The sequence below is a fragment of the Heloderma suspectum genome, chromosome 7 (assembly GCF_057233095.1).
Source record: "Heloderma suspectum isolate Gila_16-S chromosome 7, 16-S_ref, whole genome shotgun sequence".
In the NCBI taxonomy this organism is placed as follows: domain Eukaryota; kingdom Metazoa; phylum Chordata; class Lepidosauria; order Squamata; family Helodermatidae; genus Heloderma; species Heloderma suspectum.
In genome coordinates, this window is record NC_139464.1 from 16,037,571 (window position 1) to 16,057,631 (window position 20,061).

At 45.6% G+C, this 20,061-nt stretch overlaps 1 protein-coding gene across 3 annotated transcripts in view; it reads right to left on the minus strand.

The window, feature by feature from the left end:
* The window catches only part of SOX5 (SRY-box transcription factor 5), a 738,693-nt gene that overhangs the window by 432,772 nt on the left and 285,860 nt on the right, over positions 1-20,061 (minus strand). The gene's annotated exons all lie outside the window — the stretch shown is intronic.

A 20,061-nucleotide genomic window follows, 5' to 3' on the forward strand; every position in this document is an offset into this window, starting at 1 on the left:
ATAAGAGGCAGTTTGTTCCCTGCTTAAAAAAAAAAATCTTTACACAACTCAGAGGCTCAAAGAAGATAATTACAAACAATGCCTGAAGAATGGATCAGTTAATGTTAATTTATACAACAAACTAATTACTACCAAATGGTAAAAAAAAATAAAAATCACATGTGGAAGTTCCTCTCTCCCACGCACACAACTAAACCAGCAGCCATCTGTCTCCGCTTCGGAGTGCTCAGTGACAATCAAGGGTGGAATTGGATGCTAAAGCGTTTGTCTTCTGACATAAATTCTTATATACTTAAAAACATTTTCCATACAGCCAGTGTGGGCACTACAAGAATATTTTGTGCATGCATATGTGTGTTCAAAGCGGCTAACACCTGGTAATGTCTAAATCTCTCTCTCTCTTAAGAGAGTTTCAAGCATCTCTTTGCCATCAATTTTAATTCTCCTCTCTGGCCATTTCAAGACAATGTTCTTCTTGCCACCCACCTTTTTTTTTTATTCAATACAGTGCAACATGGTTCATTCTCTCTCTCTCTCCCCCTCCCCTTTCTGAAATACTGCCAAGGATCTGTAAAACATTCCTCCCAGTCAGTCCAGTGGTATAAATTTGGCTAAATGCCGTGGGATTGTGGGTTGAGATCCTAGCTTTCACTTGTAAAGGTGAAGAGCGATCTGCCCCCACTCAACTCATGCAAAAGCTGCACCCCAACCCAGAAAGTTACCTTATCCCCAAAAGTATCCTCTCTCTCTCTCTCTCTCTCTCTCTCTCCATCCATCCATCCATCCATCCACAAGAGAAATGTATGAATAGACAGATGTCCCTTGGCTGTAAGAATGAATAAGCTTTTGTTAAGTCCATAGAGTCAGAAACAACCATTCCTAGCCACACCATGGCTTTAAGTTATGCCCGGGGAACTCAAGGCAGCATACAAGGTCCTCTCCCTACCAGTTTATACTCACACAACTCTGAGGGGTAGGAACTGGCCCAACATCATCTAGAAAGCTTCATGGCTGAGCAAGGATTTGAACCTGGGTCTTCCCCAGCCCTAGTCCAATACTCTAGCCCAGGGTTGCAGAAACTCAGGCCCAGGGTCAAATGCAGCCCTTCTGGGGTCCTAATCCAATGCTTCGGGGTTCTCCAGATGCCCCCTTCTCCCCCACCCACTGATCATTTGGTGATTTTCTAGTTTGGGGGCAGCCTCCCCCTCCCATCTAGGGATGACTGTCGCTGGGAAATCCAGTTCTTTTTTGGCTCAATGGAGTTCTTTGGCGTACACAACTCACTTTGCACCTGCGAGCTGAGCTATAGGCTGTTCCTCAAAGTTTGGGAACTTTTTTTTGCAGTTTTTTGGGAAGGGTCTGCACTTTGCACAAATTTCTGAGCAATTTCTGCAAATTACAGCCAAAATTGTGCAAATTACAGCCATGTCTGCATACATTATGAAAATTTTGCCAGGATTTGCACAAATCTGGCCATAATTTGTGCAATTTCAGCTGCAATTTGTGCAGATTGCAGAACCTCCCCCCCTCCGGCCGCAAAAAAATTCCTGGACAATCTGTGAACTGGCCAAACCTTCCAGCTGAAAGAAGTTCAACACCCCTGCTCTAACCACTACACCACAGTGGCTCTCCCTGTGGGAACTCTCAGTGCGGCTCTCAGACTTCCCTAAAAGTAAAGATTCTTTTAACCCCATCAAGGAGAAAGTTTTGGGCCCAGCTAATTTTCTATTTTTAATGAGTTGTTTAGGTAGGGAAGAATTCCTAACTGTGACCCACCACTTGAAGTCTAGAATGAAGTGGGACACGAAGGACTGTGGTTCAGTAGGTGAACACCTGCTTTACATGCAGAAAGTCCCATGTCCAATCTCTGGCATCTCCAGGTAGGGCTGGGAAAGGTTCCTGTCTGAAACTCTGGAAAGCCACTGCCAGTCAGTTTGACTCTACTGGGCTAGGTGGACCAAGGGTCTGACTTGGTTTAAGGCAGCTTCCTATCTTCTTAAGTGATACAGTCCATTTTATCGCCTCTCAGAATTCTACCACTTTGTTCTGGTGTAGCACAGGCCTTACCAGAGTTGTGCTGACTTGTATGTAGGGATGGTGCAGGCATCCGGTCAGGGATCAAAAGCCCGGTGAATTCTCGTTGGTTCGCTCCCCCGGACATCATTCCATGGCACCCCACACTTGCCTGCTTTGGCATGCGCTGAGGTCTATTTACATTTGTAATGTTGCATAGATAGTCCCTTTATGGCTGCCATTTGCATACACAGTTATTTACAAAAAAGGCTGTTTTTACACAAAATGGTGACTCATCGAGGAAGCCAGCAGCCATGTGCCACTTGTTGGGCAGCTGTGGACCACTGGGCAGCTCGCCATGCATGGCAAGCAGGGTCAGGAGACTGGTGAGGGTCTAGTGAGCTGCTCATGACCCGGATAGAGGTGACTTGTAGGCTCCCCAACAGGGAAGGGGTCATGAAGCCATTCCCATCCCTATTTCCCTTTCAACCATTGGAGATGAAGCTCCCTACAATGATGGCATTGTTTCACACTAGATGATGCACATATTACTTTAAAAAAACAAAAAACAAAACTGTAGTATCTACTTAGTGTCTCCTCTCCACCCTAATAGTCAGGGTGGAGAACCTGTAACCTTCCAGATGTTCTTGGTCTCCAACTCCTATCAGCTTCAACAAGCATAGGCAATGGTCAGGGATGATGGAAGTCATTGCCCAAGATCAGCTGGAAGGCCACTGGTTCCCCACCCAGATGTTAGGGCTGCTGACAGATGATACTTTCCAACATGGGCATCTCTACATCTCCCGTTAAAGTGGGAGGCAAGTTGGCATCGCTTCTCCTGCCTATTCCCTTTGCAATCCTATCATTCACCTCTGTCCCACACTGTTCATGAGGAACACCTGGAGTCCACCCTGCCACAGCAGGTGAAGGTGAGGGAAGGAATCAGGACCACAAAGAAAATGGATAGGAAGAACAACAACCGCATATTGTGCTGCCTTAGCAGGAAATGTAAAGACGATTAAGAGAGCATTCCTATGGTCCCTGGGAGAGCATCCCAGGAACCATAGGATTGCTCAAAAAAATCCTTCTGAGGTCAGAGACAATGCTCCAACCCCAGAAGAGGGAGTTGGAGATCCCACCCCCACCCCCTCATAGCTGACACAGAGAGAACCATGCTGGCTGCCTCTCCAAGGTTGGAAAAGCGACCTTGGAGAGGGGGGACAGGGGGTGTTCTGGTGGGCAGGGAGGGGAGGAGACCGGAGACACCAGAATACAAGTTATCTTGAGTCTCTTCCAGCCTCCTTCCCTTCTGCTCCAAAGCACCCTTGCTAGATGGGCTACAAGGCCAGTCTAGCAGAATCGGCAGGGCAGGAGGATGGGGGGGCAAAGATCACCTCTGCTGCCCTTCCCACCCTGCATTGGATGACTGGGCACCTGATCTCAGGCCTCTGATCTCCAAGGGTGCAACTGATAGGATTGTGCTCCAAGACACCATCATATGCCTGTCTCCTCAGAAGTTAAGTGTCATTGAGTTCAACGGGTTTTTACTCCCAGGAAAGTGGGGATAGGATAGTGCTGTAACTGGGTTGGGTTTTTGTTTGTTTCTTTTGTTTTGTTTCTACTCTGATAATTGTTGTATGGTTATACTAATGAGTTAATACACAATTTTCAATATTTGTATACATTTTAAATGAAAATGAAAATAAAATGCTATTTCTGGTGGCCTCTGTGTGGCAAAGTGGCAAATCTGTTCCAGGTTACAAATAGCAGTTGCTGCCACTTTTCTGTTCTTTTTACTGGCCCTGCTCCTGTGTCTTTAAAGGCAGTGTGACAAGTAGAGATGAACTAGCTGAAGCTTCCCCATCACTCATTTCCATGTCAGTGAAAGCATCATCTGCTTCATTCCACTGGGTTCAGGTTGCAATTCAAGACACAGGAGCACTGCCAGAAAAAAAAAAGAGAAGAAAAAAAAAAGATGGCAATCTTACAAATAACTATGATCTTACCCCTCCCCCCCTCGACCAGCTCTTTCCCTTATTGAGAGGATTTACAGCTTCATTTTTAAAAGACAAAACTACCATACTTAAGTCTTTATTTATAACTTTTGTTGAAGTAGAGACTTGACTTTTGAAGTGGAAACTGGAAAAGCGAACCCTGGTATTTTTAATGTTAATTTTTTTCTCTGATGAGCTTTCAGAAAACCGAAGGCAAGGATCTTTCCTCCACTCAACAGTCTTGATTCCAATATTCTCCTCTCCCTGTGAGCTCAGGACTCCTATGGTCATCAAAGAGAGCAGACTGTGCAGCTATACGGGGAGAATTTAGCCTGAAGATCATACATCAACAGTCCTTTGTATGTCCTGGGGCTGGCCAAAATTATTTTCCTGATTCCATGTGGAATAATTTAGAATTATATATTTATATATAGTAAGTACCTCACTATACACACACACACACTTGTGTTCCATTCCAGGAGCAGAAATGCCCATATCAGAATATTATCCCAAATCAGGAGAGCAGTGGAATATTATCCCACACTATAACATGAGCGAATATTTACAGAGACAGAAAAGGCTGGACTGAGTTTAGCATAGCATGTATCTGAATTAAAAATGTGCAAATGCCACCCCACACATAGTTTCCCATGTGTTACATCCCACTAGAGCTACAACCTCAGCTCTGTCTGTGATTATTACTGTGGTTTGGAACATCTTCCTGGGCAATCAATGGTTTTCAAGTTCTGGACTGGCCCTGCCCACCCCGGGGTTGTCCATTGGGTTGTCCTAAGCAGGAAAAAATATAAACGGCCACCTGTTCGAGCAGGGACTATACCTAGGTAGAACTTCATTCTCGTGTGTACTAATTTTTTATTTGCTTGACTTCTGGTTTGACCTTCCCACCTGGCCATTTATTTTAAAAAAACAAATGTGTAGTGTAGTGTAGTGGTGAGAGTGACGGACTGGGAGCCGGGAGATCCGGGTTCTAGTCCCCACTCGGCCATGGAAGCTCACTGGGTGACTTTGGGCCAGTCACAGACTCTCAGTCCAACCTACCTCACAGGGTTGTTGTTGTGAGGATACAACGGTGAGGGGGAGGATAATGTAAGCCGCCTTGAGTTCCTTGCGAGAGGGAGAAAGGTGGGGTATAAATGCAATAAATAAATAAATAAATAAATAAAAATATGGTTTTCCTATTAAGCTCCCACACTGTTAATCAAGCTGTCACAAGACATGACGAAAAACTGAAATGGGAGGAGCTGGGGAGGTGATTACACCTAGCCTTATCCAGCAACTGCCTAAGAATAGAAGAAGAGCCCTGCGGGATCAGACCAAAAGCCTATCTAGTCCAGCATTCTGTTCTTAGAGGACAAACAGATACCTGCAGGAAGTCCATAAGCAGGACAGGAGGGCAATAGCCCTTTCCCTATTTGTTTCCCCAATAAATAGTGTTCAGAATACTGTATGTGATACTGGAGATAACATATGGTCATCATATGAGTTTTAATGAGCTTCTGCCATGCATTGAAAACATGGTTGTTCAGGCAGGCATTTGGGGTGGGTTAGGGTAATTTTAGAAATATGATATTTTAATGTGTTATTTTATTGTTTTAAACTGTTTGTATTGTTGTACATCACCCAGAGTGGGTGGGTGACTGGCCAGATAGGCGATTCAGAAATTTAATAAATAAAATAAAATAAAAAATAGTCATTGATAGCCTTATCCTCCATGAATCCATCTGATTAAAGGCAGCCGCCGGCGTGATCACATCACTCTGGTGCTGAAGGAGTTGCACTGGCTACCAGTTGTTTTCCGGGCCAAATTCAAGGTGTTGGTTTTGACCACTAAAACCCTATATGGTTCCGGCCCAGCCTATCTCAAGGAGCGCCTCCAGCAACACCAGACAGGCTGCTCAACAAGACCAGCCTCAGATGGCCTTCTCTCTGTCCCATCAGCCAGGACAGGTGAGGACGAGGGAGAGGGCCTTCTCTGTGGTAGGTAGCCCCCACTCTACGGAACTCCCTCCCTAGGGAACTCTGCTATGCCCCCTCTTTAATGAGTTTCTGCCATGCATTAAAAACTTGGTTGTTCAGGCAAGCATTTGGGGTGGGTTAGGGTATTTTTATAATATGATGTTTTAATGTTTAATTTACAGTTTTAGATTGTTTGTACTGTTGTACATTGCCCAAAATGGCTGGGTGACTGGCCAGATGGGTGATTAAGAAATTTAATAAATACAAAATAAATAAATCTAATCTTTTAAAATTTAAAGCCATCCATGTTGATGGTCGGCACTACATCTGGTGGTACTAAATCCCAAAATTTAACCATATTCTGCTTGTAGAAGTACTTCCTTTTGTCTGTCCTGAATTTCTCACTATTCAACTTCACTGGGTTCTAGTATTATGAGTGAGGGAGAAATACCGCCCCCATTCCACATCATATTTAGCTTTATATACCTCTATCATGTGTCCCCCACCCCCCATACCTGCCTTTCCCCTAGGCAAAAAGGCTCCAAGCTTTCTAACAATTCCTCATTGGGGAGTTGCTCCAGCTCCTTGATCATGTTGGTTAGGCTTCTGCCAGGGTCCCCAAGACCACCCAAGGACCCAACACCATCCTACCATTTCCACTTGTGCAGAGTATCCAAGAAGATCAGATGCAGCCTAAGAGAATTCTCAGACTGAATACCACCCTGCTAACAGGTCAGCGGGCCCTAGAGCCAACACTGCACCATGATTTCTGTCCAGTCTTATCCAGTGTATTGCACTCTGTGAGGGTATGTAGTCTGAGCCCCTTTGAGAATGGCGAGGGTCTGATTACCATGAATCTGGTTCAATGTGCACTTTTGTAGACTTATTGTTTTTGTTTTGTTTTTTAAACTGAACAAAATGCTGAATTCTTAAACTGAAGAGAGATCTACACCAATCCTTTAGCTTATGAGCTGCACTTAAAGGCCTAAGAACGGAGCCTACGCCGAACATGAACTGCATTTTTTTTTTTTTTGGTAAGCAGACTTTCTGCTAGTTAGATCTGCACTATAGCCCTTTCTAGTAGGGGTGTACGAAACACTTACCTGGTTCCACTGGAGCCATCTGCGGTGGGGGGAGGTGCTCCATCCCCCCCCCCCGAATCCTCCCTGGCTGGCTTCGCTCTGCGGTGACTCTGCGGAGCCTCCAGCTGGGGCCGCCTGCAGCCGGACCTCCATCCCCTGCTGGGCTGCGGCTGCAAATGGCGGCCACTACGCCATTTGCATCCCTGCATTAGCCGTGATAGGCTATGTATATATTTATGTAGCCTATCACGGCTTGGCAGGGATGCAAATGGCGGCTGGCATAGTGGCTGCCATTTGCAGCCACAGCCTGGCAGCAGCCAGAAGACCACCCAGAGCTGCCGCCGGAGCCACCACTGGAGCTGCCGCCACCTCCAGGTAGGCTCCGTCCCAGGGTGATTCTGCGGGGTGGCAGAGGGGATTGCACTGTTCCGCCATGGACTCCGGGGGGGGGCAGATTCTAAAGAATCCGGCCTCACTGGAGTCCGTGGTGGAATTCTCCAACATCCCTACTTCCTAGAGCTATATATATTAGGTTTTTCATATCCTTTCCAAACTTGGGTATAGTCTAGGTATGTGGTTGAGGTTTACTGCAGCCACCCAAGGCTTCTCTGCTAGAGCAGAGCTGCAAGAATGGTAAGTTTCTACAGGATTTTCTCCCCTGGAATTTAGCTCAGGAACTGTAAGTTTCTAAAGGGTCACCCTTCTGGGATTTAGCTCCTGGCCTGCAGTACCCTTTGCTGTGTCCTCCTTTCAGCTCTGGCAAATGACTGAAAATGAAATGATGATCAAATACATTAAATAGCATGTACCTTTTCCTTAAACAGGTGCTTAACTCACCAGTATCCCTTATGGCTGTATCAAAAGAATCATAGGACCTTATGTAGAGGTAGGCAGTGGAGCTATTTAAACTGAAAACGTCATTTATGTAACTTTTGTGATGACCTTCAAAGCTGAGTGCTTTCTCTCTCACTCATGACCTAACTTGGTTCATTATATAACTTACCTAAATTTAATTTACCCCCTGCTGTCCAATCCACCATAATCATGAGTAACAACTGAATTCCATCTTCTTGCCATACCCCACCTTTAAATATTTGAACGGGGGTTGTCATGTTCACCAGTCTTTTCTCAAGTCTGACTAATGCTAATGAAAATGGAACTTGTATCTGATGTCAAATGCATCTGTATTTTTAGAAACACATATTTCTCCACCTCCTCCTGTCTCTTACATGACTCCTGTGCTTTAATCCTCCCTCCATACATTCACTTCGGCATCTCTGTCCTTTCCTGGACTGCTAGAAAGCTCCCAGGGTCTGTGACCTGATGCAAATGTGCTTCTTGCATCCTCTAGTGCATGGAGTAACTCTTCACCTTTTGCACAATCTCTGCCTAAACACACGTGTTTACATAATCCAGTATTTTACAAAAACAGATATTGTTCAGTACAATTTTACCTTTCATATATGAAAGGAGGTTAAAAGATTTTGTGATATCCTAAAATAAACCATGGGAAATCCCAGAAGCAGGCTTCTAATGCATGAGGTAAGAGCCATGATATACAAACATATGGACAATCGAATTGTCTTCATACAAAGTCAAACGATTGGTTCATTTTGCTGAGAATTGTGTACTGTGCCTACCAGTAGCTCTTCGGGGTCTCAGGCAGGGGTCAGTATCTGGTGTCCAAGATAATTTTTCCTTGGAGATGCTACTTGGTACCCAAGACTTTCTCAGCATGGGTTCTACCACTGCACAGTGGCACCTCCCAGAGTCCAGAACAAACAAGGGCAGGTCTGGCCCCACCATTAGGCAGAGTGAGGCGACCACCTCAGGTGGCAGAGGCTGGGGGTGGGGATAGAGCTGTGTGCACTCCCTCAACTACTCTGCTACCCTCAGATGGGGTGATGCAATCCTGTTGCTAGCGTTGAGGTAAAAATCAGTGGCCACTCCAGTCAGTTTCTGTACATGGAACAGAGAGGAGCATCAGCTTGGGCAGAAAAGTGTCTTGGGCCAGCCTTGAACAAGGGCAATTTTAAAAGCAAAATATCCTGAAACTTCTTGAAACATGTCTCTTGAAACAAGGTTGACTGGTTCATTTTAAGTTTGCCTTCTCCTGGGAGAAAAGAAGTCAAACTATGAGCCTCTTCATAATGTATGCAACATCGTGTTTGACCCGAGTTTGCTGTGGAGAAAGCTTACAATTGGAAGGGGAGATGTAAGAAGTAGGGATGTACGGACTGTGTAAAATCCGCTCTATCATGTGTTCTGAGGATTGTCAGGTGCCTTTTGTTCCATCATCTGCCCACAGACGGATGCAAATATATATATATATATATATTTTGTCATGTGGAAAAATATGGAAATAATTATATAAGTATTTACATAAGTATTTACATAGTTTGTTGTTGTTGTTCAGTCGTTAAGTCGTGTCCGACTCTTCGTGACCCCATGGACCATAGCACGCCAGGCCTTCCTGTCCTCCACTCTCTCCCGGAGTGTGCTCAAGTTCATATTTACATAGCTTTCCTCAGTACATAACATTTAGTGTATTGTCCGCCTTTCCATTCAATGTTTCCTCAGCAGAAACTTATGTATTTTTCTACGGATTTATATGCAAAAATTTCGGGAAAGTAAAAAAATCATCTGAAAATCCACAGACTCCGCACAGCGTGAGTGGGGAGCTCCGCAGTAGATGATGCAGGTCAGATTCTTAGAAATCCAAGCTCATTTTAATCTGTCTCCAGCATCCTTAGTATTAAGAAGGCTCTTTAATGCATTTCCACTGTGCATTTGGAGAAGGGTGCTTTCTTTTACCACAGCAAGCACCAATGTGAAGCTCCTCTCAGAAGATGGCACCACTCTCATTATGTAGAGAACTCTGATTTGATTGCTTTAAACAGGGAAACAGTGGGATCTTGCTGCTTCAGCATGGGGGATGTAATATAAAAAAGAAGGGTCATTATGCATCTCAGGCACCGAGAAATGCCCAGCTTGTGGGGATGATCGACCCATACAGCAGCGCTGAAGCCTGTTAGTGACATCCAAGTTCCTCCCCATCACTTGCCCTGCATCGCCTGAAGCAGATCTCACAGCCAAAACTCTGCCTCTAATTTTAGTTCCGACTGCTGGCATATGTCATGTCCTAGATCACCGTGAGCCTCAAATTAATTCACTAAGACTCAGTATTAAGCCCAAGAACTGGCAGCTTTATTGGATGCAACTGGCTTGGCAGGAAACTCTACCTGGAATTTTGCTTGAAGATCTTCTTTGCCTGATCTTGTTTAAATATAATATATATGGGGAAATCACTCCTGCCTAGTGTGCTTAGGCTTGCTTGGGACAATCAGGGATACGCGCTGCATTAGCTTTCCAGATCTTGCTGCTGCATTTGCTAGGGCTGCGTACAATACTATAATGTAATCCTATACCAAAGGAAGTTGACTAGAAAGATGACCGTATCTAGCAAGGAGCAGTGAGAGAACCAATTGGCCTGGAGGCTTTTATAAGTAGGGATGTCAGAGAATTCCACGACGGATCTCGGTGAGGCCGAATGCCAGTGCATTCGGCCCCCCGAAATCCATTGTGAAATGGCCTGCAACCCCCTCCCCCGCCCCCAGCAGATCCCCCCCGGTACGAGACTTACCTGGGGTGGATGTTCCAGATGGCGGCGGCTCCAGCGGTGGCTTCGGCGGTGGCGGCGGCTGGTCTTCCGACCGGCTGCCACCGTTGCCATTTGCAGTCTGTGTCTTTTTCTCCCCCCCCCCCATAGATGTGATAGGCTACGTAAAGACTTACGTAGCCTATCATGTCTGGGTTTTAAAAAAACACAAAAAACGCGTACGCAAATGGCGGCGGCTACAGCCGCCTCCATTTGCGTTCTTTATTTTTTGCCATCTTAGTCTATGTCAATATTTACGTAGACTAAGATGAAGAAAAGAAAAGGGAATGCAAATAGCACCCACTACGCTATTTGCGTTCCTCTTTCTTTTCTTCGTCTTAGTCTATGTAAATATTGACGTAGACTAAGACAGTGAAAAATAAGGAACGCAAATGGCGGCGGCTGTAGACGCCGCTATTTGTGTACGCGTTTGTTTTTTTTTTACCCAGAGCCCTCTGCGGCCGGAAATCCGGCTGCGGACGGCCCTGGCCTGGGCCTGGCCGGCTGCTCCGCAGAGCTGCTGCGGAGCACAGCCGGCCGTCAAGGCTTCTGGGGGGGAGGACCAGATCACCTCCCCCCCCATTGAGGATTCCGAGGGGGGGCACAGAACGCCTCCCCCCCACCATGAACAGAATCCACGAAAAGGTAAGTCACTTTCGTACATCCCTATTTATAAGAGTCAGGGAGTATCACCTGGCCTGATCTGATCTGTTGGTCTAAGAAAGCTGCCTTAGCTGGTGTAGCTGAACTTCGTGCAGATCCCTCCCTTCACCATAGCTGGCTGGGGGTGCACAAGTTGAATCCCTGTCTGTCATCCCTTAGGCAGCCCGTTCAAGACCTGCAGCAGCCTCAGTTCCTGACACTATAGCAATCAATCCCACAATATGATGCTCTTCAACATTTGTATTAATGACTTGGAGGAGGAGGTGCAGGGAATGCAGATCAAATTTGCAGATGACACAAAATTGGGTGGGACAGCTAATACTTTAGAAGACAGAAACAAAATTCAAAGTGATCTTGATAGGCTGGAGTGCTGGGCAGAAAACAGAATAACATTTAATAAGGAGAAATGCCAAGTTCTGCACCTAGGAAAAAGAAAGCAAATGGGATACTTGGCTCAACAGCACTACATGTGAGAAGGATCTTGGAATTGTTGTAGATCACAAGCTGAATATGAGCCAACAGTGTGATGTGGATGCAAAAAAGGCAAATGCTATTTGGGGCTGCATTAATAGAAGTATAGCTTCCAAATCATGTCAAGTACTAATTCTCCTCTACTCAGCACTGGTTAGGCCTCATCTGGAGTACTGTGTCCAGTTCTGGGTGCCACACTTTAAGAAGGATGCAGACAAAGTGAAGAGGGTTCAGAGGAGGGCAACGAAGATGATCAGGGGACTGGAAACAAAGCCCTATGAGGAGAGACTGAAAGAACTGGGCATGTTTAGCCTTAAGAAGATAAAACTGAGGGGAGATAGGATAGCATTCTTCAAGTACTTGAAAGAGGGGAAGGCCAGCATCTCTTCTCGATCATCCCATAGTGCAGGACACAGAATAATGGGCTCAAGTTACAGGAAGCCAGATTCTGGCTAACCCTCAGGAACAACAGTTGAGCTCCTGGTATCGAGGAATATGACAATATTGTTGATACTCCTGGTATCAAGCAATATGACTGTTAGAGCAATATGACAATGGAACCAATTTCCTTGGGAGGTGGTGGGCTCTCCCACACTGAGGCATTCAAGATGAAGCTGGACAGCCATCTGTCAGGGATGGTTTGACTTGGATTCCTGCATTGAGCAGGGGGTTGGACTTGATGGTCTTATAGACCCCTTCCAACCCTACTGTTCTATGATTCTCTGATACACAACAGCTGGTCATCAAGGCAAATCCCATGGGTTAGATCCAGATTTAATCATACTCAGAGTAGACACATTGAAATCAGTGAGGCTTCAGATTCAATACCTGAATTCAAATCATGGCTCAACCATGAAAAACATTGTGTGCTGGTGGGCCATCTCTCGAACTTAATTGTCATTTGAAGGACTACAGTAAGAATGAAATGTCATCACTCAGTGTACACTGGTCCACGCTCATTGGAGGAGAGTCAAAATACAAGAGCAAGAAACAATTTCCCCTCCCAATTCATTTTCACACACCCCATGGCTAAAGGATTTCTACAGAGTCACTAAAACATTTTTCTGGGTTCTCAAATATTTGATCTGGGAGGGGAGGGAGAAATAGGATTTGTGAATACCATCTTCCTGACTGAATCTAGTCCTTCTTGCTCTTTGAATCTAATTCTTCTAGAATCTAGTCCTTCTAGAATCTAATCCTTCTTGCTCTTTTGTACAGGTCTTCCCCATTAAGTAGATAATGTGAGTTTTCTTTTGTAATGACGGAACTGTCTCCTCCTTTGAAAGGGATGCATGGTATTTCCCCCACCTGTTAACAAAGACAGCTAAGAATTTATCTTTGCCAACATCTGCTGTAGGAATCATCTCAGCTTTTTGTTGTTGTTAATAATGCTTTAATTCTTTTTGTAGGATGAGTGGTTGTGTGGTTTGTTTGTGGGTGTGTGTGGATTTTTTAATCATTATTTCATAACTGTCTATATTTGGAGATGTTAGTAAAATGTAACTCCTCAAACATCTGGCTCCTGTTTCAACAAGAAAAGAAAAGAAAAGAAAAGAAAAGATACCAGGAGCTCAGTCAATTCACAGAATTCCTATGTCATGTCTGGTTTAGTTCATAGGGCAGCTTCAGAGTGGGGAGATCATCAGCAGACATGAGTTTGCTTCACCAGCTGCCAGAGAACAACCCAAGAGAGCTATCTTCCAGACAGCAACCAAGGAACACCCTAGAGTTTAGGGTGGGAGGGTTAGGCCTTCTCTCCCCAGCAGGGCTCCCCACCCAAGCAATTAGGGGGGAATCCTATGGCCAGTAGACACTGTCAAGAGGGCCATAGGATGTTTCAGTGTCTGGCATCCGAGGTGGGAACCAGGGCTCTGACCTTGGAAGCCATGCTCCACAGTCCTTCCCCCACCCCCCTCATAGCCCACATAGTTCTCTCCACTGTGGCTATGTCTCTGTGCTCAGAAATGGAGCATGGAGATGGGGAAAAGGGGACGGGACAGGGAGGGTAGAGGTAGGGATGGCGGAAAATTCTGCCATGGACTCAAATGAGGCTGGATTCTTTGGAATCTGGCCTCCAGAATCCCCAGTGGAATGGCACCACTCACTTCCACTTCCCGAGGATTCCCCACGGACTGGCACTCCAGCTCCGGATCCTTTGCGATACAGTAATGGCGGCCGCCATTACCATATTCCTTGGAGAAATACAGCCGCAAATGGCATAGTGGACGCCACTTGCAGCTGTAAAGCCCTGAGTTTAACCTAAACGCAGCCATTTACAGCTCTATTTAGGTAAAAAACCCCAGTGCTTTATGGCCGCAAGTGGAGTCCAATATGCCATTTGCGGCTGTATTTCTTCCAGCGAAATGGTAATGGCGAACGCCATTATTGTATTGCCAGTGCTGCGGAGCCGGAGTGCGGCTCCTCAAAAGCCTCTGGACGTGGAGCTGCTCCAGAGGATTCCGGGGGAGGAGAAGAACGGATCGCCTCCCCCCCTGCAGCCCCCCCCCGGAACGGAAGGTAGGGGTTTCGTACATCCCTAGGTAGAGACCACAGAAGCCACATTACACAGCTTCCAGGCACAGTGCAGCTTCCCCCCCACCCCTGCCCTGAAGCTTCCTGGCTAGATCCCAGAGAAGATCAATTGTCTCCCAAAGCTTCTTAGTCAAATCTGGATCCTTCAATAACAATATGCATCATACTAAGTAGTTGGATGGATCCACACATGATAGCTTTTGCAGTTAAGAGACAAATGAAGCAAAGCTTCATCAGTCTCTGTCTAGGGGTGTACAAAACCCCCTTACCTTGCATCCGCTGGGGTCTTTTTTGGGGGGGGAGGTGATCCGGTCTCCCCCCCCCCCGCAGAATACTCCTCAGCCAGCTCCTCTCCGCAGTGAGTCCGCGGAGCTGCCGGCCGGGGCTGGCCTCTGCCCGACTTCTGGATACGGCTGGTCTCTGGATGCAAATGGCGTCCAGCCTAGCAGATGCCATTTGTGTCCCTTAGCCTTCCGTGATAGGCTACATAAAGCTTTACATAGCCTATCTTGGGAAGGGATGCAAATGGGGTAGCACACGCCATTTGCGTCCCTTCCCCTTACCATGATAGGCTACGTAAAGCTTTATGTAGCCTATCAAAGAAGGGGAAGGGATGCAAATGGCGTCTGCTAGGGCAGACGCCATTCGTGTCTGAAAACTGGCCATGGATGGACCCGGCCGGATCCAGAGCCGGCAGTGCCAGCCTGCCAGGCAGGATCCAGCTGGGTCAGACTTCCTGGGGTGGCGGGGTGGGGTGGTCTGTTCCGCCACGGACTCCGGGGGGACAGATTCTTCGAATCCGGCCCCCCCTGAATCCGTGGTGGAATTCTCCACCATCCCTAACTCTGTCATGTATTTCTCTCAGTGTTCCTGAGCCATATTTTCAGTGCTGCTACCAAGGGGATTTATTTGCACACCAGGTCAGATAATAAGCTTGCAATCTTGTTCACCTAGGCTAAGAGTGAAGTCTATAGTGATTCAGGAACGGCCTGGCAGAAAACTTGATGGACTCAGATGTGGACTCCATATTCTCCATCATGATTAGCAATAAGAAAACCATGGGTCACACAAAAGCCTATGATCTTCCTACCCAACACTCCTTTGGTGGTAGTTATAGTCTGTTACCTTGGCTCGACAGTGTCATATAACCTGTCATTTGAGGCAGAACTGATCACTCGCATTGGGAAAACAGCCATCACTTTTGGTGGACGTAACAAAGCATAACAAAATGGCAAAGATTGACACCTCCAACACCAGATGTAAAAAGAAAAGGATACTCAGGAATTATGTGTTTTAGGTAGTTAAATACACAGGAGAAGCTCAATAGCCATGTCTTCCTAAAAGCTCACGCTGACTCCTTATGCCTAAAAGAACACCATACCAACAGTTACTCAGAATTAAGCCCCATTGAGCTTAGTGGGACTTGCTCCAAAGGAAGTGGGTAAAGGATTGCAGCTTAAGGTAGGGATGGATGGACTCTCCCCCTTCTGCGGTTGCCAGGTGCTCGCTGACTGCTGCCACGCGCAAGGCCCTGGAAGGCTCAGCAAGTGCCCAGCGAGCACCACGCAGCTGCCCACCCCCTTAGTGAGCCACCATTTTGCGTAAAAATGGTGGCTCAGCTTTCTCCTTAATAGCAGTGTTGCGCAAATGGCAGCTGTAAAGGGGGCATTTACGCTAGTAATGTTGTGTAAATGGCCCTTTACAGCCACCGTTTATGCAACATTACTTTTACACAGAAATCTGAGCCATTTCTACACAAAATGGCAGCTCACTAAGCGGACAGGCAGCCACTGGGAGCCCACAGACCACGCGAGCATCTGGCAAATGGGTCCAGTAAGTGGTGGTGGCTTGGTGAGCAGGGTCTGGGGGGGGCGAGCAGGGGAACTCCGCCAGACTCCACCCCTCTCTCAGACTCCTGTGACACCCCTAGCCTACCCAAGAGTCACTAACCAACCCGGTAATCCCCTACATGCAGTCAACATAGGGTTCACTGAGTTTTAGGCAGGATTCTTTCCTAGCCCTGCCTGAAGAACCTGGGGATTGAAGCTGGGATCTTCTGCATGCAAAGCATGTGCTGTACCACTGAGCTACAGCCCCTACGAGTGGGGTAGCAGGGTCAACCATGCACTCACTCCTCTATCATAATACACAATATGTCTATGGCTCTTATGGAATGATCAAAGTGTTGCATCGACATTATCTCAGGGCTTGTACACATGCAGAAGGACGACACGGTAGAATTTTGACATGGTAGAATGTCATTTCAGACTGTAGAAGGGGGATACTACTTTTGATCACTCCCTTGCATAAAAAGCATTCCTGCAAGAAGAAAAGTAGCACATCAGAGGCCAAGGTTCAAGCCCAGCCCATTCCTGTTGGGCTAGTTTTCTACTTGCAAGGAGTTGTTTAGGTAGGAGAGTATTCAGAAAGGTGATTCCACCCACCACCCGCAGTCTGGAGTGGCACAATGCATTTTAACATCTATGAGAATTCTGCCACCTCATTCTCTGCTGCATGTGTAGACCAAGGCTCATGTGTAGGCCTACCAACAACCTTGTACAGTAGGACATGGCTGATGCTGTGTATGATCCAGCCCTAACTGTCAAGATGCTGGGCTACTAGGCATGCATTTTCAGCATGTAAATGCTTTGTTGTAAGGCAGTGGCGATCTGAGAGAAGAAATCCACAGCTTCCATCTTAACTACTGGTGTTACCATCTTTGGCATTTCCTAGCAAGAACAAGCTCATGAATTTAGTTACTAGTGCCAAGTCCAAACTTCCAAGGGTTCTCATGGAGTCAATGCTGGCACAGGCACAAGATGCAAGATGAATACATATCTAAGGAAACCCAGACTATAAGGAACCCAGAGATCACCCAAGGCACTGAGATAAGGAGATTTGTCTGTGTGATTTGCAATGCAAACACATTTTTGACATCAACAAGTGGGAGGTCAACATCACATTCTTTGTGATGTTACAATCATGACAAGAAAATACTTCTACAGGTCCAGAACAATCATGAATGTAGGAAGTGGCAGATCAATATTGTTAACCATCCACAAGAAAGATTTAGGTAAGGCAGAGAAATTTTAATGCAGCTGTAACTAATTTAACACTTTCAAAACAATGGGTAGAATCCAACTAAAGTCCTACTTAGAGTAGAACCACTCTAAGTAGGACTTTAGTTGGATTCTACCCAATTCGCAAACCAAAACTGAGTTATCCTTCAACATTCGCATTTCTCCGAATATGCAATGGAGTTCTCCAATCAAAAGGAGTATATAAAAGGGGAAAGGTGCACACAAAAATGTGTGTTAGTGGGGAAAAAATGCATTGTGTTAGGAAAATTACTTTCAAGGAATGTGGGTATTAGGCAAAATGGCATACAACAATGCATGAAATGCACACAAAATGCATACACATTTTCAAATGAACTTAAAAAACCAAAAAAACAAAAACTAAGTTTGTGATGAACCAAACGTAAGATTGGAAAAATGAGAAACAAAGAGAAACCAAAATGGTTGAATTCGCCCATCCCTACAAATATTACAGATGTGTCACCTGATGGACCTGAAATACGACAGTATGAGAGGCTTTTGCCAAGAGCTAGACAGTGTATTTTTCCTGACACAATGCTATCCCCACCTTAGGATCACCAGTTTTTAATGTTACTAGCCAGGCTATAGATACCTAAGGAGGATTCTCTCAGATCCATTTGGTAAAACCTCACTTAAGCTGTGTCAAAGACCCCAGTCAGTTGTTCTGTTACCAAAATGGCTGTTGTTCCTCCCCCAACACTCCTCCATGAATTCTAGAGAATGTGTAAACTCTTTCGACCACAAGGGTTGATGCTACATCATGGGTACCAGCAACTATGTAGGTGATGTACCTTCCAAGGTGGTCAGGGATTGCCTACTTGACTGCTAACCATGGTTAAAATCTGCTCCATCTGTGTTTTGCAGATTGTTGGGCACCTCCTGTTCCATCATCCATTTACAAACGGATTCATTTTTTCCCACTGAGCAGAAAAATATGCAAATAATTCAGTAGGAGGGTTCACAACAATTTACATAATTCACCTTAGTATGTAACATTTAGCGTATTGTCCCCCATTCCATTCAACTTTTCCCCATGTATATCTACCAGTCTCAGCCAAAACTTGCATCTTTTCCTACAAATAAATATGCATAAATTTTGGGAAAGTAAAAAAACAAAGATCTGGAAGTCCACGGACTCCATGCCGCCTGAGGGGATCACTCTGCAGCAGCTTCCGCAGGTTGGATTCTTAGAACTCTGAGCTCATTTTAGTCCATTTCGAATTTTTCCAGCATCCCTAACAATGATACAGGTACAACCATGGGGATGTATTAAAAATTCTTTCAATTTGTTTTTGATCAGGATTTACACAGTTTGCACCTTCCAGACTGAACATGGACCTGAACGCTATCTGGATTCAAAGTCCATACGTTTCTGAGCTTGCAATGTGATTCATGGGACAAAAAACAAAACAAAACACATTTGACAGCATGCATACATTTGAAAAATGTGCATGAAAGAAGTGTACTTTTGAAAAATGCACACAAATACACTTTAATCAATGGGGGAAGAATGCATACATTTCAGAGGTGTGCACAATTGATGCATACATTTGGAAAAATATGCACAGAATATGCATGATTTCTCTTGCAAAAAGAAAAAGATCCCCCCCCCCCGATCAAAATCTAATATGGAGACAAGACAGAACATGCTTCAAGCTGGAATTTGGAGAACTTCACCAAGCTTGAGTTTGGCTTGTACACACATTCCTAATCACTGGACAAAGAATGGGTTATATAGGTTTTAGAAATTCTTTGTCCAATCTGGGAGCTACAGCAAGCACACCAGCAAGATAGCATTGAAAAGTAGGAGGGGTCAAAGTTAGGCTGGAAAAACCCATCTCCCTTGGCAGTGCGTCAGGGCTGCTTCCCCTGTATTTCAGCCATATGGTAGTGTAAATTGCCCCCCAAGGAAGCAAATGACCAGAAAACAGATTAGTCTTAAAAGTGGCAGGGTACTGCTCCTCTGACATGGGCAGTCTAACTCTGAAGGGAGAGAGTTTCTCGAGACCCATTTTACTAAATCACTCCACCCACATCCCACTGCCCTATAGCAAAACCCAGCAAGAATTGGTACCCCCCCCCCATCGTAACGCTAGAATTCTGAGTCCGTGCAATGGAATGGTCTGAAGGAAGGTCTGAGTCAGGCAATTATGCATTCCTCACAGAATGCATAATTAACTTACGAAATTCGCAGCCAAAATAATATGGTGATGGCCGCTAGCATAAATTGTTTTTGAAAAGGGTTAGGGGGCAGCAACAGCACTGTGGCTGGTAACTTCCAACATCCCTGATGCACAGTTTCTTTCTCTCCCCCACCTTCTGCCTTACCTCTGTTTTGTGTGCTTGCCACCTGCCTCTTCTGGGTGTGCCCCCTGTATGTCCCTCTCTCTCTCATGCATAGCCTGCCACGGCTTCTCTCTTGGTGTGTGTGTGTGTGTGTGTGTGTGTATGTGTATGTGTGTATCTCTGGCTTCCTCCTCCTCTTTGTCCTCTTTCTCCTAGGCCAAACTATGCACTTGTTCTAGAGAGGCTGAAGCACAATCAAATACATGAGTTTATTTTAAAATACGCAC